Raw genomic sequence first — 16114 nt, 5'->3', positions numbered from 1 at the left:
ATTACACGTAAAAGTATGTTAACCTATGTTTGTTATATCAGTGTTAACAATGTCCCATTTATTTGTCATTACTCAACTGACAGATTCATGTGATGGAGAGAAGGACAATTGAGAGACGTTCCATCCCCACAAGCAGCTTAATCAACTTCGAGTCACAGAACACTTGGAGCTTATAGAATATGTGGGCGGCACGGTGGCCCAGTGGTTAGCACTGCTGCCGGACCCAGCACCGATCCTTGTGGCACTCCACTGGTCACAGGCCTCCAGTCTGAAAAACAACCCTCCACCACCACACTGTCTGCTACCTTTGAGCCAGTTCTGTATCCAACTGGCTAGTTCTCTCTGTATTCCGTGAGATCTAACCTTGCTTCTCAGTCTCCCATGGGAAACCTTGTCGAACGCCTTACTGAAGTCCATATGGATCACATCTACCGGTCTGCCCTCATCAATCCTCTTTGTTACTTCTTCAAAAAACTGTCAAGTTTGTGAGACATGATTTTCTATGCACAAAGCCATGTTGACTATCCCGAATCAGTCCTTGCCTTTCCAAATACATGTTCATCCTGTCCCTCAGGATTCCCTCCAACAACTTGCCCACAACTGACGGCAGGCTCACCGGTCTATAGTTCTCTGGCTTGTCCTTAACACCCTTCTTAAACAGTGGTACCAGGTTTGCCAACCTCCAGTCTTCCGGCACCTCACCTGTGACTATCGATGATACAAATATCTCAGCAAGAGGCCCAACAATCACTTCTCTAGCTTCCCACAGAGTTCTAGGGTACACCTGATCAGGTCCTGGGGATTTATTCACCTTTACCCATTTCAAGACATCCAGCACTTCCTCCTCTGTAATATGGACATTTTGCAAATGTCACCATCTATTTCCCTACAGTCTATATCTTCCATATCCTTTTCCACAGTAAATACTGATGCAAAATATTCATTTAGTATCTCCCCCATTTTCTGTGGCTCCGGTTTCCTCCCACAGTCCAAAGATGTGCGGGTCAGGTGAATTGGCCATGCTAAATTGCCCGTAGTGTTAAGTTAAAGGGGTAAAGGTAGGGGTATGGGTGGGTTGCGCTTCGGCGGGTCGGTGTGGACTTGTTGGGCCGAAGGGCCTGTTTCCACACTGTAAGTAATCTAATCTAATCTAAAAAAAAAAGAAGGAGGCCATGTCGCCCATAAAGTCCATGTCAACTGTCTGATGCACTAATCCCCTGAGAAACCAAAGCTTTCCTTACACAAGATTAATCTTATGGCATTCAGGGTAATTGTCAGCAATCACTCACTAACAAGTACGGTTGTCTTCCTAGGAAATTCCGTGTCATTAGTCATGGGTTCTGGCGGTCCTTGTGTGACTGAAGAGCCCAATCTTAGAGTCACATCTCCATCTGCACATTTGTAGGTGTTTCCAGGAAGCAGAATTGGTCCATACCCTTGGTATTGCTGGCATTTCTTTCTCAGGATTCCTATCCATACTTCCTCATGTCGATGCTTGTTCTCATAGAATTATGTCTTTTCACACAGGAAGCTGGAAATTCCAAATCAGTTTCTACTAAGTGATGGTCTCCCATATGTTGACATCTATGTTGCATCCTTTGAGGTCAACCTTCAGGGATTCTTTGAAGCATTTATTTCGTGGTTGTTTTGCTTGAGTGCTTCCTTTGAGCTGGTGAGAAAGGTTTGCTTTGGGAGTTGGAACTCAGACATCTTAAGCATGTAGATAGTTCAGCAGAGTTGATTTCAAATAATCATGGCCTGGTTGCAGGTGCTATTGGCTGCTTCAAGGATAACGTTAGTAACCCTCCTTTCCTAGCCGATGCCAAGAATCTGCCTCAAACAGATGGTATTTCTCCAGGGCCATGAGGGTATCTATATATAGTGCACATTTTGGAGCTTTGTAGAAGAGTCAACCTTATGACTGCTTTACACACAAGGATCTTGTTATTACCACAAGTGTCATGGTCATCGAAGACTCTCCTCCTTCATAGTTTGATGAGTTCTCCACTTTATCTCACTGGTAACATTACTTTTCCAGGCACGGAGAGATTTCCTTATATTGTCAATGTGTTCTTGGATGATGTGGTCATTCTTGTTGAGAAGGTGTTTCCTGGTCTTGTAGCTGATGCTTTCTTCTCAACGTCAGATGGTGGCTGTCTTTAGCTCTTTCCAGATTTCCTTCACTCCATTTATATGAACTCTTTGAAGATTTTTGTGAAGACATTGTTGGAGGTTTGCTCTTGAACCTGGTCAGCATTGAGTATTTTTCCAAGTAGCTTCTTTATCTTCAACTGCCTCTAGTGACACTGGTTGGGTGAGCCATGATCTTTCCAGCAGTATCTGCACTGGTCATCACTCTGGTAATGACAATAGACAATAGACAATAGACAATAGGTGCAGGAGTAGGCCATTCAGCCCTTCGAGCCTGCACCGCCATTCAATATAATGAGAACATCATCTCCTTGTTCTTGGGATCAAATGATCATGTGCCAGTAGTTTGATCATGGATGCCTCCAAGAAGTCTTGAAGTTGTCTTTTGGCAGAACAGTGTGGTAGTGATGACCAGCTGGTGTTCTGTGCATTTGATGAACAAGAGAATCGCATTGGAGTTGCAATTCCGGACTCCTTTTTCTGGTGGTTCCTTTCCAGAGTTTGGAGTCCTTTCCAACCTTGGCATTGAAGTCTGTAATGAGGATTATCCTTAGGGATGAGAATAGTATCCAGGGTGGAATAAAAATCTTCTTTGGACTCGTCAATGGCATCAAGGGTTGGGACATTGACGCACATGACCATTACCTGCTGGCTCTTGGCAAATTGCAGATGTAGAGTCATGAGGCAATTGTTAATACCAACAGAAAGCTCCAAGAGTTGGTTGTCAAGTTAGTTCTTGATGGCAAACTAAATCCATGGATCCTGGGTTGATTTTCCAGTTAATACCACCCTTTTCCCCTCAGCTGTCCTTTGGCGGGTCTTCGAGTCTCCTGTAGGGCAGCAATATCAATGTTGATATACCTGAGTTCACGGGCAATAGGCAGTTCTCCAACCAGATACTTGTCTTGCTCGTTAGCATAAAGGTTCATACATTCCTAGGTTCTGAGATTGAGTCTTACTTTGGTTTTCAGATCATAGGTAGATGAGCCTGTTGGACGTGGTTTTTAAGACTATTTTTAAGATACCTTTTCCAGCTCCTTTCCAATGTGGGGGTTGGGGGTTGAAGGTGAGGGATAGTGCAGAGATGAGCAGAGTGCATCCTGAAGAAAGCTCTCCCGTGCCAATTTCAAGAGAGAAATGATTGAGTCAAACTCTAACACCTAAGAGCCAGTCTGAGGCTAGAGACTTCCAGAGATCATAATCCTGTTCGTATCAACTTTCACTGATCACTGTAGGGCTTGTGTTGCTTGGTGGGAGGGTGGAGGGTGTTGAATTCCTCTAGATAGACACCATATAGGGGATATCTTTTCACGTGGGAATGTTGTTGCATAGCAGCCAACACAGGTACATCTGGTTGCAACAGCAAAGAAACTTCAATCAGTGGGGACCTTCCTACTGCTGAGGTCTTCATCTGCCACCACAGACATTTATGTCAATGGGCATCTTCCACATCAATCATCATTGAGGACTTGTTTCAAATTGCTCTTTGTCTGGCTCCTCATCTCTGGTCTAACCGTCATGGTGGGCCTGACAGGAGTTGAGAACTCCTGACAGCATCACTCTCGGGATCAATGGGACACTCAAGCCTCTCCACCATACCGAGATGGCAATCCAAGGAAAGGCAGTATATTAGGAGTAACATCATTGCAAGAATCAAAGATTAACTAATCTACAGAAATCAGAGAAGAAATAAATGGCTCAATTCTGAAATAGATTCATAGAATGGCTCCAATGTGGAAGGAGACCATTTGACCTATCGTGTCTGCACCAACCCTTTAAAGACCACGCCACCAGACACAACCCCCTACTTTATCCCCATGACCCTTCAGTTACCATGGCTAATCCATCCATTCCTGAACATTACTGGGCAATCTAACATGGCCAATATGTGTAACCTACAGATCTATGGGCTGTGGGAAACAACCAGAGCACCCGATGGAAACCCATGCAGACAAGGGGAGAACATGCAAACTCCACGCAGCGGGCTTCAACTGGTGGAGTACAGGAAGCATCAGTGCTTGGGGTTCAGCTATCTATAGTATAAAATCAATAACTGTGATGAGGAGATTAGTGGAGTAGCAGAGAGCATAAAGGACTGTCAGAGAATACGGGAGGATATAGATAGACTGGAGAGTTGGGCAGAAAAGTGGCAGATGGTTTTCAATCCAGACAAATGTGAGGTGATGCATTTAGGCAAGTCTAATTCTAGAGTGAATTATACAATGAACGGAAGAGCCTTTGGAAAAGTTGATGGGCAGAGAGATCTGGCAGTGCAGGTCCATTATACCCTGAAGTTTACTGCACAGGTGGATAAAGTGGTCAAGAAGGCATATAGTATGCTTGCCTTCATTGGACGGGGTATTGAGTATAGGAGCTGGGCAAGTCATGTTAAAATTGTACAAGACATTGGTTCGGCCACATTTAGAATACTATGTACAGTTCTGGTCACCACATTGCCAAAAGGATGTGGACACTTTGGAGAGGGTGCAGAGAAGGTTTATGAGGATGTTGCCTGGTATGGAAGGTGCTAGCTATGAAGAGAGGTTGAGTAGGTTAGGTTTATTTTCATTAGAAAAAAGGAGATTGAGGGGGGACCTGATTGAGGTTTACAAAATCATGAAGGGTATACACAGGGTGGATAGAGATAAGCTTTTTCCCAGGGTGAAGGATTCAATAATGAGAGGTCACGTTTTCAAGGTGAGAGGTGGAAAGTTTAAGGGGGATACACACGGCAAGTACTTCACACAGAGGGTGGTGGGCATTTGGAACACATTGCCAGCAGAGGTGGTAGAGGCAGGCATGGTAGATTCATTTAAGATGCGTCTGGACAGATGCATGAGTAGGTGGGGAGCAGAGGGATACAGATGCTTAGTAATTGACCAACAGGTTTAGACAGTACATTTGGATCAGCTCAGGCTTGGAGGGCCAAAGGGCCATTTCCTGGGCTGTAAATTTTCTTTGTTCTTTGAGATATGTGTGTAATACAGCCAAGCTTGTTGGAAGAGTGGAAAGTAAACAACAGTTGAATCCATAGCCTGCATGGAAAATAGCCCTAGCCTATTCAACGTCTCCCTATAGCTCAAACCCTCCAACCCTGGCAACATCCTTGTAAATATTTCTGAACCCTTTCAAATTTCATAAGATCTCTCCGATAAGGAGACCAGAATTGCACGCAATATTCCAACAGTGGCCTAACCAATGTCTTGCACAGCCACAACATGACCTCCCAACTCCTGTACTCAGTATTCAGAACAATTCTGTTGTATCAAACTGCTGGACCAATGTCAAAAAGAAATGAAGGTATACAGCCCTATATACACAGCAAAGATCTCCTTGATAACCTTGCGCTTCTTGTGCCAAAGTTGAGAGAACTGTCCAATACACAAATCATGAAACAGCTTGACATAATCACAATCATGGAATCCATACCTTGCAGACAATATTCCTGACACCAACTTCACCGTGTCTGGGTACATCTTGTCTCCCCAGCAAGACAGACTGACTAGATGTGTCATTACACTGGTAAACATTTGGGAAGGAGTTGCCTGAGGCATCCTGAATATTCATGTCTAATCTGCATGTGTTCCCAAGGTTTCACGTCAAACATGAGCAACATATATATAGAAATATCTGCTGATAACCACTAATCAACCAATCTGGATTTCAGATAGTGATTGGGAAGCTATCTTTGACTGGCATAAAGACCCATCTGATTCACCAGAGTCCTTTAGGGAGGGAATCAGCTTCCCTTACTTGGTTTGTGTCCATGTGATTGCTGACCTACATACAACGTGGTTACCCCTGACCTGGTCCGAGACAAAAAAAGTAAACTGCAGGAGGCTGGAAGAACACAGCAAGCCAAGCAGCATCAGGAGATGCAGAAGTTTCAGGTGATCCAGCAAGCCATTTAGCTTCAAGGGCAATTAGGGATATGTAACAAATCAGGATTTGAAAATAATGATCATAATCTCAAGAAAGAATAAAGAAAACAGAAAGAAATGACTCTGGTGGAATCCAAACTAAGTTTTTGCTGAGCAAATACAGCATTGTCTGTGGCCCCTTGCTTCACTTTGATAATGATCAAGAGTACACAGATAGCATGGTTTTTAAACTGGTCAAATTTGTATTATGTTGTCAAAAGCACTGACATAACTTGGCAATTTTGCCACATTGCTTGGTACATTATGAGCTACAACACTGGCATACCCAACAATGTAGAAACTGTGAAACAGCTTGTCAACAGGCACAGCTAATTCTGGAGCACAATTATCATGACGAATGCTGCAATATTGTTAGGGCCCACAGCCTTTTCAGTGTCTAGAGTCTTCAATCATTTCTTGATATCACATACAGCGAATTAAATTTGCTGAAGATAGTTTTTTTAAAGTCATTTACGGGATGAAGGTGTCGCTGGCTAGGCAGCATTGATTGCCCATCCCTAATTTCCCAGGGGGCAGTTAAGAGCCAACCACATTGCTGTGGATCACATGTAAGCCAGAACAGGTAAGGATGGTAGTTTCCTGCCCTAAAGGACATTAGTGAACCGGATGGACTTTTCTGACAATCGACAAAGTATTCAGGGTCATCATTAGATTCTTAATTCCAGATTTTTTGTTTAGATGACTTCAAATTCCATCATCTGTCATGGCAGGTATCAAACCTATGTCCTCAGAATATTATCTGGGTCTATTGATTAATATCACTGGGCCATTACCTTCTCCCTGTCATCTATAAGACTGGGTATTTCAGGACGAAGACTAGGTGGATCATCCACTCTAGAGTTCAAATACACAAGGAAATGTCAATCAAAAGGGTGATATATAGGTGAAAAAAGAAATGGACAGGGTTAATTGATCCCATACCAATGGATCAGATCTAATATCCTGTAGCAACTGGTCATGGATGGCAAAGGATTATTAAACAAGTAGCTGGAAGAGGAGGTTCCACAAATATCTCTATCTTCAGTGACAGGGGAGCCCAATACATCAGTGCAAAAGATGGGAGAGATGGAAGAGTTACAGGAGAGCTACAGCGTGTGATTGGAGGAACAGTTCCTCAAGAATTCTGACTGTTCCATGCACCAATGTGACCTTTCACCTATTTCGTGATTGGATTGAATGGTGGACCTGGTTTGATGGGCATCATGGTGAATTTTTGTCCTGATGTTTAATGTTATGATGTTGTAAAGCATTAATTTGAAATGTAACTGAGTTTGATGCCTGTTTGCATAGCGTCTGATAACAATGTGAATGTGTTGGAAAACTTTGAGAGCTCTTGAGCTAGGAGACAGAATAATAGATCCGAGGTGATTAGTTACTTGTTTAACAAGACAAAAATGAACATCTGGTGTTTGATAGGAATGACCCCATCTGTGGAGGTCTTACGCTCAATAATACTTATGCCATAATGAGGTATCTAGGACGGTGTTCATGACTAGAGAACTATAAAGATCTTGACCTTTCTTTCTCAATTTGTAGAGGCTAACAAGAATGAAAGGTTCAGTGAATGTTACATCCCTACTCAGAGAAGTAGCCATGTAATTGCACTTACTTTTCTGTATTACTAATATTTGGAGTCAGTGAGTGAGTCAATACACAGTTGAAGTGAACAAAAGCATTCATTACAGCCATATTCGAGGTCAGGGTCACGTTATCTTGGAGTGCATGGATTTTTTGATAGTGCATTTCTTACATCTGTACAGGCTGAAATATTTCTGGACAATCTGACACACAAGTCATGCTGCTTGAGGACTGGGTCACGATGTATAATCTCAAGCAAAACCGTGTAGGACGGCACGGTGGCTCAGTAGTTAGCACTGCTGCTTCACAACACCAGGGACCTAGGTTCAATTCCAGCCTCGGGTGACTGGCTGTGTGAAGTTTGCGCATTCTCCCCGTGTCTGCGTGGGTTTCCCCCCACATTCCAGAAAGATGTGCAGGCCAAGTGAATTGGCTGCGCTAAATTGCCCACGGTGTAAGATGCATTAGTCAGGGTTAAATGTAGGGAAATGAATCTAGGTGGGTCACTCTTCAGAGGGTGAGTGTGGACTTGTTGGGCTGAAGGACTGTTTCCACGCTGTAGAGAATCTTAAACCACTCTATTCTGAAATAATGGACTGGATTGTACAAGGATTGGGGACAGCAAGATACATGTTCTTTGTCCACCCCTAGTGGAAAAACTGATGAGTGTTAAATAAGGCCGCCCGCCCCCCCCCCCCCACCCCCACCCCCAGCATTAACTTGCTGTCTGTCGATGACAGTGATGAGCTGGGGGTCAGGTCACTCTCTCATCATGGAAGGGAGTCTTTTCCTTGAAAGCTCTTGACAGTCAGCACCAGCCATCCTGCTGAGACTTGAAGGAGGCCCTGAGAATGAGATGGCGGTGACTGGATTGAGGTATCTCTCAATTTGTAGAGTACAGAGGGATTGAGTGCTTCAGCGAAGGAATTGAGGGTTTTTCGAGTCCAGGTGGGAGGTCACAGAGCAGGAGGGGCACAGAGTGAGTTAGGATTGTCCTTGATGCATACAGTACACCCTGTAAAGAATGTGCCACCTTTCATTCCCACCTTTTCACCAATATGGATGGACAAGAAGCCTTTTCACCCTGGCATGTCTTTCACTACGTAGTATTTTACACCAGTAAATGCAGCTTGAGGACCATAAGAGCTCTCAATAAGCTGAGGGTTTGGCTGGTGCGTGGGAGCTTAACCTGCTGTCTATATCATAGGAACTGAGCAGGGGATTTGTGTCAAGGGCAATGGGCCAGCTGCCAACAATAGTTACTATGCGCCTCTGCCAAAAACATTTATTGGGGGAGGTGGAGATGAGTTCATGAAATCTAAACTTCTTCAGTAAAAGCTGAATATTTTTAAAATTTGATACGATTATTGGTTTGTGTCCTCATTTCAGAAATATGTATGACTAAAAGCATAGTACACCTTTCTAATACCTAACTCCCTTCTTGACTATAATATATAATGCAGACAATAAAATGGACTTTTTTTTAAATCATGGACTCCCGGTGAGAGTGGAATTTCCCTGAACCTGCTGCCAAGTTACAAGATAAAGACTGGGAAATTTTCCACGCTGCATCTCTGCAAAAAGGCTAGAGATTATAATGTTCAGTGGCTCACAGCAGACCTGGTTGAGCACAGTATCAGCAGATAAGCAGCATAGATACCATGAAGAAAGGAGATAAGCACAGACCATACCATCTGTTCCACTTGTTCCCCCTTCCCTCTCTTTTCCTACAGCAACAAACCAACCATTTCTTCAGTCCCCTTCAGTTCTGAACGAGAATCAGATTGGACTCAAAGTGGAAGGTTATTGACCCAATTGCCTCAGGCTAATGTTCAGGGTGTATGGGCTTGAATTCAACAGAAATTTGGAATGAAAATTTGGACTAGATTAGGTTGGGATATCTGGTCGGCACGGACGGGTTGGACTGAAGGGTCTGTTTCCATGCTCTACATCTCTATGACTATATGATTCTAAATGCCAGCTGAGGGACAACATTTGACTTCTCATCCCTGACAGTGAGTGCCCCAATAGGCTGACTGACTGCGTCCAAGCCCATGGACAGGTATCACAGGCTGCCCTTGACTTACCCCCGCTGGACATCCATCTGAAGACTATCTGCCTTGACTTGAATGAGGTGGCAACCATGGCAATCTCCCTTTTTTTGAGGTGGCACTAAAAGCCATAGCAAGACAACAGTACCACGAGTTTGGTGCCCTGATCGAGGGTTTAAAATTTAAAGTTTAAAATTGAGCCAATCCTTGCTCAGTACACCGAGGTCAGTTCACAATGATTAAATACTGAGAGTGCAAGTGACCAGCCTGGTCCATTCCATGAGCTGAGCAATTGTCACAGAATGACTAAGACTCACAGAATTGTTACATTGTAGAACAAGGCCATTCAGCTCATTGTGCCTGCACAAGTTCTATTACCCAATCTCCTACCTTTCCCCCAAAGCTCTGCTTTTCGTTTCTGTTCAAATAATCATTCAATTCTCTCTTGAGTGCTTCAGATAAACCTGCCTCCATTACTTTTCCCCTAACTACTCACTGAGTGCTGTTTTCACATCATTCTTGCTTTGTCTGCACATCAGTTCAAATCAATGCCCTCTCATTCTTTTTTTTTCTTTTACAAGCAGGAACAGCTTTTCTCTACTTACACTATTCAGCCATGATTTTGAAAACCTCTATCAAATCCCCTCTCAACTGCCTTCTCTCCAAGAAGAACAGTATTAACCCCTTCAATCTGCACTCATAGTTGAGGTTTCTCTTTCTTAAAAGTGTTCTTGCAAACTGTGTCTGCCCCCTCACCAATCCATGAACATCTTTCCTATAACATGGCACCCACAACCTTACACAGTATGCTGCTGAGGTCTAACGACTGTCTTATACCAAATAAACTTCACCTCTTGCTCTTGTACTCATTAATAAAGCTGAGAACACTGGCTGCTTTATTAGCTACACTCTCCACCTATTTTGTGCCCTTTAATCATCTGTGCAAATACAGACCCTCTCCTTCTGCACCCCTTTTAGAATTATATATGCTATTTTGTCTTGTCTTTAAATGCCCTTCCAACCTTTCTTTGTCCCTGAGTACAAAGTGCCCATATTGCAGCTTTACGATGATAGTTGCTGTTATGCCCTGAGATAGAGTCAGAGAGTCATAAAGTAATACAGCATGGAAACAGGCCATTCAGCCCAAATTGTTCCGTGCTGACCATGGTGCCCACTCAGTTCCAATTGTTTGCATTTGGTCCATATCGTTCTAAACCCTCCCCATCCATCTACCTATCTAAATGATTTTTGCATGTTGCTACTGTATAATAATATGCTGTTGACAGCAGAGCTTTACATTCAGTGGTGTGATGATAGTACATTGGCAAAAATAACTCATTCTAGATATGGTTCACCATATCCTTGGCCTTTAAACCATATATTAGCCTATCAGAAACAATGGGAGGTAAGGCGCAAGATGAAAGCAATTGGATGGGGTGGAAAATCTCTAAAGCAAGTGCTCGAAGATGTGGATCAATGCTGTCAAGCTCTCTCCCAAAGGCTGGGAACCCAACCTTACCTCTTTACTAAACAGTCAACAGAACTGGATGCATTGGTGTTTGGTCATCTGTTCACCATCCTTACAATTCAGCTGATCGATGATACACTTTGTGAAAAAGTAAAAAATTATGAAAATCTCATCAAGTTTTGCAGAAGAATAGAGCAACAATACTTCGAAGAGCATGATCAAGAGAGTGTTTTGAGTTCAGTATCCAGGTGTTCAAGAAGTTCTTCCACAAAGTAATCAATAAAGAACAAAAGGAGGGAATGATTATTGAAATAATTAATATTGTATCAAACTACACAAAAGCTGAAGGCTGTTGAAAGAATTGATTTCCAAGTTGTGTGTGATTAACATAGTTACAGTTCAATCTCCTGTAACATTTTTTCATGTAAGATTATTCAAAAATTTGCAGACTTTAATTATTAGCAAGATGACCCTGCACTTTATTTTATATTTAATATAAATTTAATGACAATTTGATGGAAATGTGTCTGTGTAAAACCAATTAAAAAGTAATTGGGAAACTCGAAAATTAAAAAAAAAAGTTCTTTGAGAAGGTGACCACACAGGTAGATGAGAGTAAACCAGTTGATGTGGTGTATATGGATTTCAGCAAGGCATTTGATAAGGTTCCCCACAGTAGGCTATTGTACAAAATGCAAAGGAATGGGATTGTGGGAGATATAGCAGTTTGGATCAGTAATTGGCTTACTGAAAGAAGACAGAGGGTGGTGGTGGATGGGAAATGTTCATCCTGGAGTCCAGTTACCAGTGGTGTACCGCAAGGGTCGGTGTTGGATCCACTGCTGTTCGTCATTTTTATAAACGACCTGGATGAGGGCGTAGAAGGGTGGGTTAGTAAATTTGCAGACAACACTAAGGTCAGTGGAGTTGTGGATAGTGACGAAGCATGTTGTAGCTTACAGAGAGACATAGATAAGCTGCAGAGCTGGGCTGAGAGGTGGCAAATGGAGTTTAATGCGGACAAGTGAGAGGTGATTCACTTTGGTCGGAGTAACCGGAATGCAAAGTACTGGGCTAATGGTAAGATTCTTGGTAGTGTAGATGAGCAGAGAGATCTCATGTCCAGGTACACAGATCCTTGAAAGTTGCTACCCAGGTTGACAGGGTTGTTAAAAAGGGATACAGTGTTTTAGCATTTATTAATAGAAGGATCGAGTTCCGGAACCATGAGGATATGCTGCAGCTGTACAAAACTCTGGTGCGGCCGCACTTGGAGTATTGTGTACAGTTCTGGTCACCGCATTATAAGAAGGATATGGAAGCTTTGGAAAGGGTTCAGAGGAGATTTACTAGGATGTTGCCTGGTATGGAGGGAAGGTCTTACGAGGAAAGGCTGAGGGACTTGAGACTGTTTTTGTTGGAGAGAAGAAGGTTGAGAGGTGACTTAATAGAGACATATAAGATAATCAGAGGGTTAGACAGGGTGGGCAGGGAGGGCCTTTTTCCAAATATGGTGACGGCGAGCACGAGGGGACATAGGTTTAAATTGAGGGATGATAGATATAGGACAGATGTCAGAGGTAGTTTCTTTACTCAGAGAGTAGTGAGGGTATGGAATGCTTTGCCTGCAACTGTAGTAGATTCGTCAAATTTAAGTACATTTAAGTCGTCATTGGAAGGAGCAACAGGATAAGCATATGGACGTACATGGAATAGTGTAGGTTAGATGGGCTTCAGACTGGTCGGCGCAACATCGAGGGCTGAAGGGCCTGTACTGCGCTGTAATGTTCTATGTTCTATGTTTTATGTACCTGCTTCAACCACTTTCTCTGGCAGCCCATTCCATATACTCACCACTCTCTATGTGAAAAAGCTGCCCCTCAGCACCTTCTTAAGTCTTACCCCTCTCACCTTAAACCTATACCCACCAGTTTTCAATTCCCTATCCTGGGAAAAAGAATTAGAATTAGAATCCCTACAGTGTGGAAACAGGCCCTTTGGCCCAACAAGTCCACACTGACCCTCTGAAGAGTATCCCACCCAGTCCCAGTCCCTTACCTGGGTTAGATAGGGTGGGCGGCACGGTGGTACAGTGGTTAGCACTGCTGCCTCGCAGCGTCAGAGACCCGGGTTCAATTCCCGCCTCAGGCGACTGACTGTGTGGAGTTTGCACGTTCTCCCCGTGTCTGCGTGGGTTTCCTCCGGGTGCTCCGGTTTCCTCCCACAGTCCAAAGATATGCAGGTCAGGTGATTTGGCCATGCTAAATTGCCCGTAGTGTTAGGTAAGGGGTAAATGTAGGGGTATGGGTGGGTTGCGCTTCGGCGGGTCGGTGTGGACTTGTTGGGCCGAAGGGCCTGTTTCCACACTGTAAGTAATCTAATCTAATCTACTTTATATTTGCCCCTGACTAACACACCTAACCTACACATCCCTGAACACTCTGGACAATTTAGTATGACCAATTCACCTAAGCTACACATCTTTGGACTGTGAGAGGAAACCCATGCAGGCACAGGGCAAATATGCAAATTCCACACAAGGAGTCACCCAAGGCTGGAATTGAACCCCAGTCCCTGGTGCTGTGAGGCAGCAGTGCTAACCACTGAGCCACCATGCCAGCCTTACATGCATTCATCCTATCAATGTCCCTCATGATTTTATACACCTCAATAAGATGTAGCATTGAAGAGTAGAACCTGTACAGTAGTGAAGATGTGCCAAGAAGGTTCAGAGACCAGCACATGTCAGATACCAGTCTCCATAGACATAGGATGCATATAGCAAGTGCTCATGGAGTACCTCCAGAGATGTTAGTACCTTTGGAGGTCCTTTGGAGCAAGCGGTGACTCCCATGTCAAGCATTCTCAGCATCTAGTTTTCTGCTGGCAGAATGCAAGGTAGAAAGCTACATATGAATAAGGTGAGAACTGCAGTAAGTCAGGTCATAAACAAGCGATAATCCCTTAATGGGCAACTCACCACTGCTGAGTGAGAATATCACCTCGACGCCCAGAATCTTGATAAAAGCTGCAGCAAGCCGCTCCCAGCATTGTTTCACTTCTCACTCTATAATGCCACTCCTCCCACTGTAACCTATACCATTCAGGCTCCTAGAAGACTCTGGGTCTCTCTCTGCGCATGCAACCAAACCTAACAAATTTCACGAGCAGCCTCTCCTCCTTTGCAAGGTCCTCCAGCATTGGCAGTTCTGTGTTTTTCTGAACTGACAGTCAGCACTTTTCACAGGACGTGACTAATCTGAAAGTGGAGCACAAATGATGTTTGCCTTTGTGGATGATTTTAAACAGTTTTATCAAGGTAAATGACTGTGGCTCCCATCCAGCCAGTGTGTGTGTTATTGCTGATAGAGAGCAGGCCAATTTATTACTAGTCAATGGAGATTAGCATTTTAACAAGCAGTAAGCGATACAATGGAAAGGCGGAAATGTGTTAATCTAGCTCTATTGAGTGAGGCAAAATAAATAATTATGACTGCGCAAGTAAAGAAGGATATGCAATGAGTAAATTGTGAAGGAAGTGAAGGAACAGTGGTAAGATGGCCGAGACACTGAACATTAGACATTGAACATAGAATATAGAACATTAAGGCATAGTACAGGCCCTTTGGCCATCCATGTTGCACCAACCTGTGGAACCAATCTGAAGTCCATCGAGCCGACACTATTCCATTTTTCTCCATATGTTTATCTAATGACCACTTAAATGCACTTAACGTTGGCGAGTCTACTACTGTTGCAGGCAGGCCGTTCCACACCCCTACTACTCACTGAGTAAAGAACCTACCTCTGACATCTGTCCTATATCTATCACCCCTCAATTTAAAGCTATGTCCTCTCGTGTTAGCCATGTCCATGCGAGGAAAAAAGGCTGTTAAACTTCTCTCAAACTTCTTCTCTCTAATGAAAGCAGCGTCAAATTCCTCAGCCTTTCCTTATAAGACCTTCCCTCCACACCAGGCAACATCCTAGTAAATCACCTCTGAACCCCTTCCAAAGCTTCCACATCCTTTCTATAATGTGATGACCAGAACTGTATACAATACTCCAAGTGTGGCCGCACCAGAGTTTTGTACAGCTCCTCATCGTTCCAAAACTCGAATCCATCTACCAATAAAAGATAACACACCGTATGCCTTCTTAACAACCTTATCAACCTGGGTGGCAACTTTCAGGGATCTATGTACATGGACACCGAGATCTCTCTGCTCATCCACACTGCCAAGAGCCTTACCATTAGCCCAGTACTTTTTATTCCTGTTGCTCCTTCCAAAGTGAACCACCTCACAGTTTTCCGCATTAAACTCCATTTGCCACCTCTCAGTCCAGCTCTGCAGCTTATCTATGTCCCTCTGTTACCTGCAACATCCTTTAGCACTATCCACAACTCCACCGACCTTAGTGTCATATGAAAATGTACTAATCCATCCTTCTACACCCTCATGTTGGTCATTTATTAAAAATGACAAACAGCAGTGGCCCCAAAACAGATCCTTGTGCTACTCCCCGAGTAACTAAACTCCAGGATGAACATTTCCCATCAACCAACACCTTCTTTCAGCTAGCCAATTTCTGATCCAAAACACTAAATCATCCTCAATCCTGTGCCACCGTACATTGTACAATAGCTATCATGGGGAACCTTATCAAATGTCTTACTGAAATCTATATACACCACCACATCAACCGCTTTACCCTCATCCACCTGTATCGTCACCTTCTCAAAGAACTCAATTAGGTTTGTGAGGCACGACCTACCCTTCACAAAACCATGTTGATTATCCCTAATCAATTTATTCCTTTCTAGATTATTATAAATCCTATCTCTCAGAACCTTTTCCAACACTTTACTCAGAACCGAATTAAGGCTCTCTGGTCTATGATTACCAGGGTTGTGTCTACTCCCC

General features: G+C 43.5%; 1 protein-coding gene across 1 annotated transcript in view; it reads right to left on the bottom strand.

Annotated features, from left to right (window-relative positions):
- Nucleotides 1-14442, bottom strand: part of LOC122555667 (succinate receptor 1-like) — a 92753-nt gene extending 78311 nt beyond the window's left edge. Inside the window, exons 1-2 of the mRNA XM_043701663.1 lie at nucleotides 14170-14442; nucleotides 11241-11327 (exon numbers count right to left, since the gene is read on the bottom strand). The gene's annotated coding sequence lies outside the window, so the exon portion shown is untranslated. The remainder of the gene's footprint in view (nucleotides 1-11240; nucleotides 11328-14169) is intronic.
- Between the last annotated feature and the right edge of the window lie 1672 nt (nucleotides 14443-16114).

Source organism: Chiloscyllium plagiosum, chromosome 13 (assembly GCF_004010195.1).
Source record: "Chiloscyllium plagiosum isolate BGI_BamShark_2017 chromosome 13, ASM401019v2, whole genome shotgun sequence".
NCBI classification, from domain to species: Eukaryota; Metazoa; Chordata; class Chondrichthyes; order Orectolobiformes; family Hemiscylliidae; genus Chiloscyllium; species Chiloscyllium plagiosum.
Note: the sequence above shows the minus strand (reverse complement) of the source record. Positions and strands in the feature narration are given on the sequence as shown.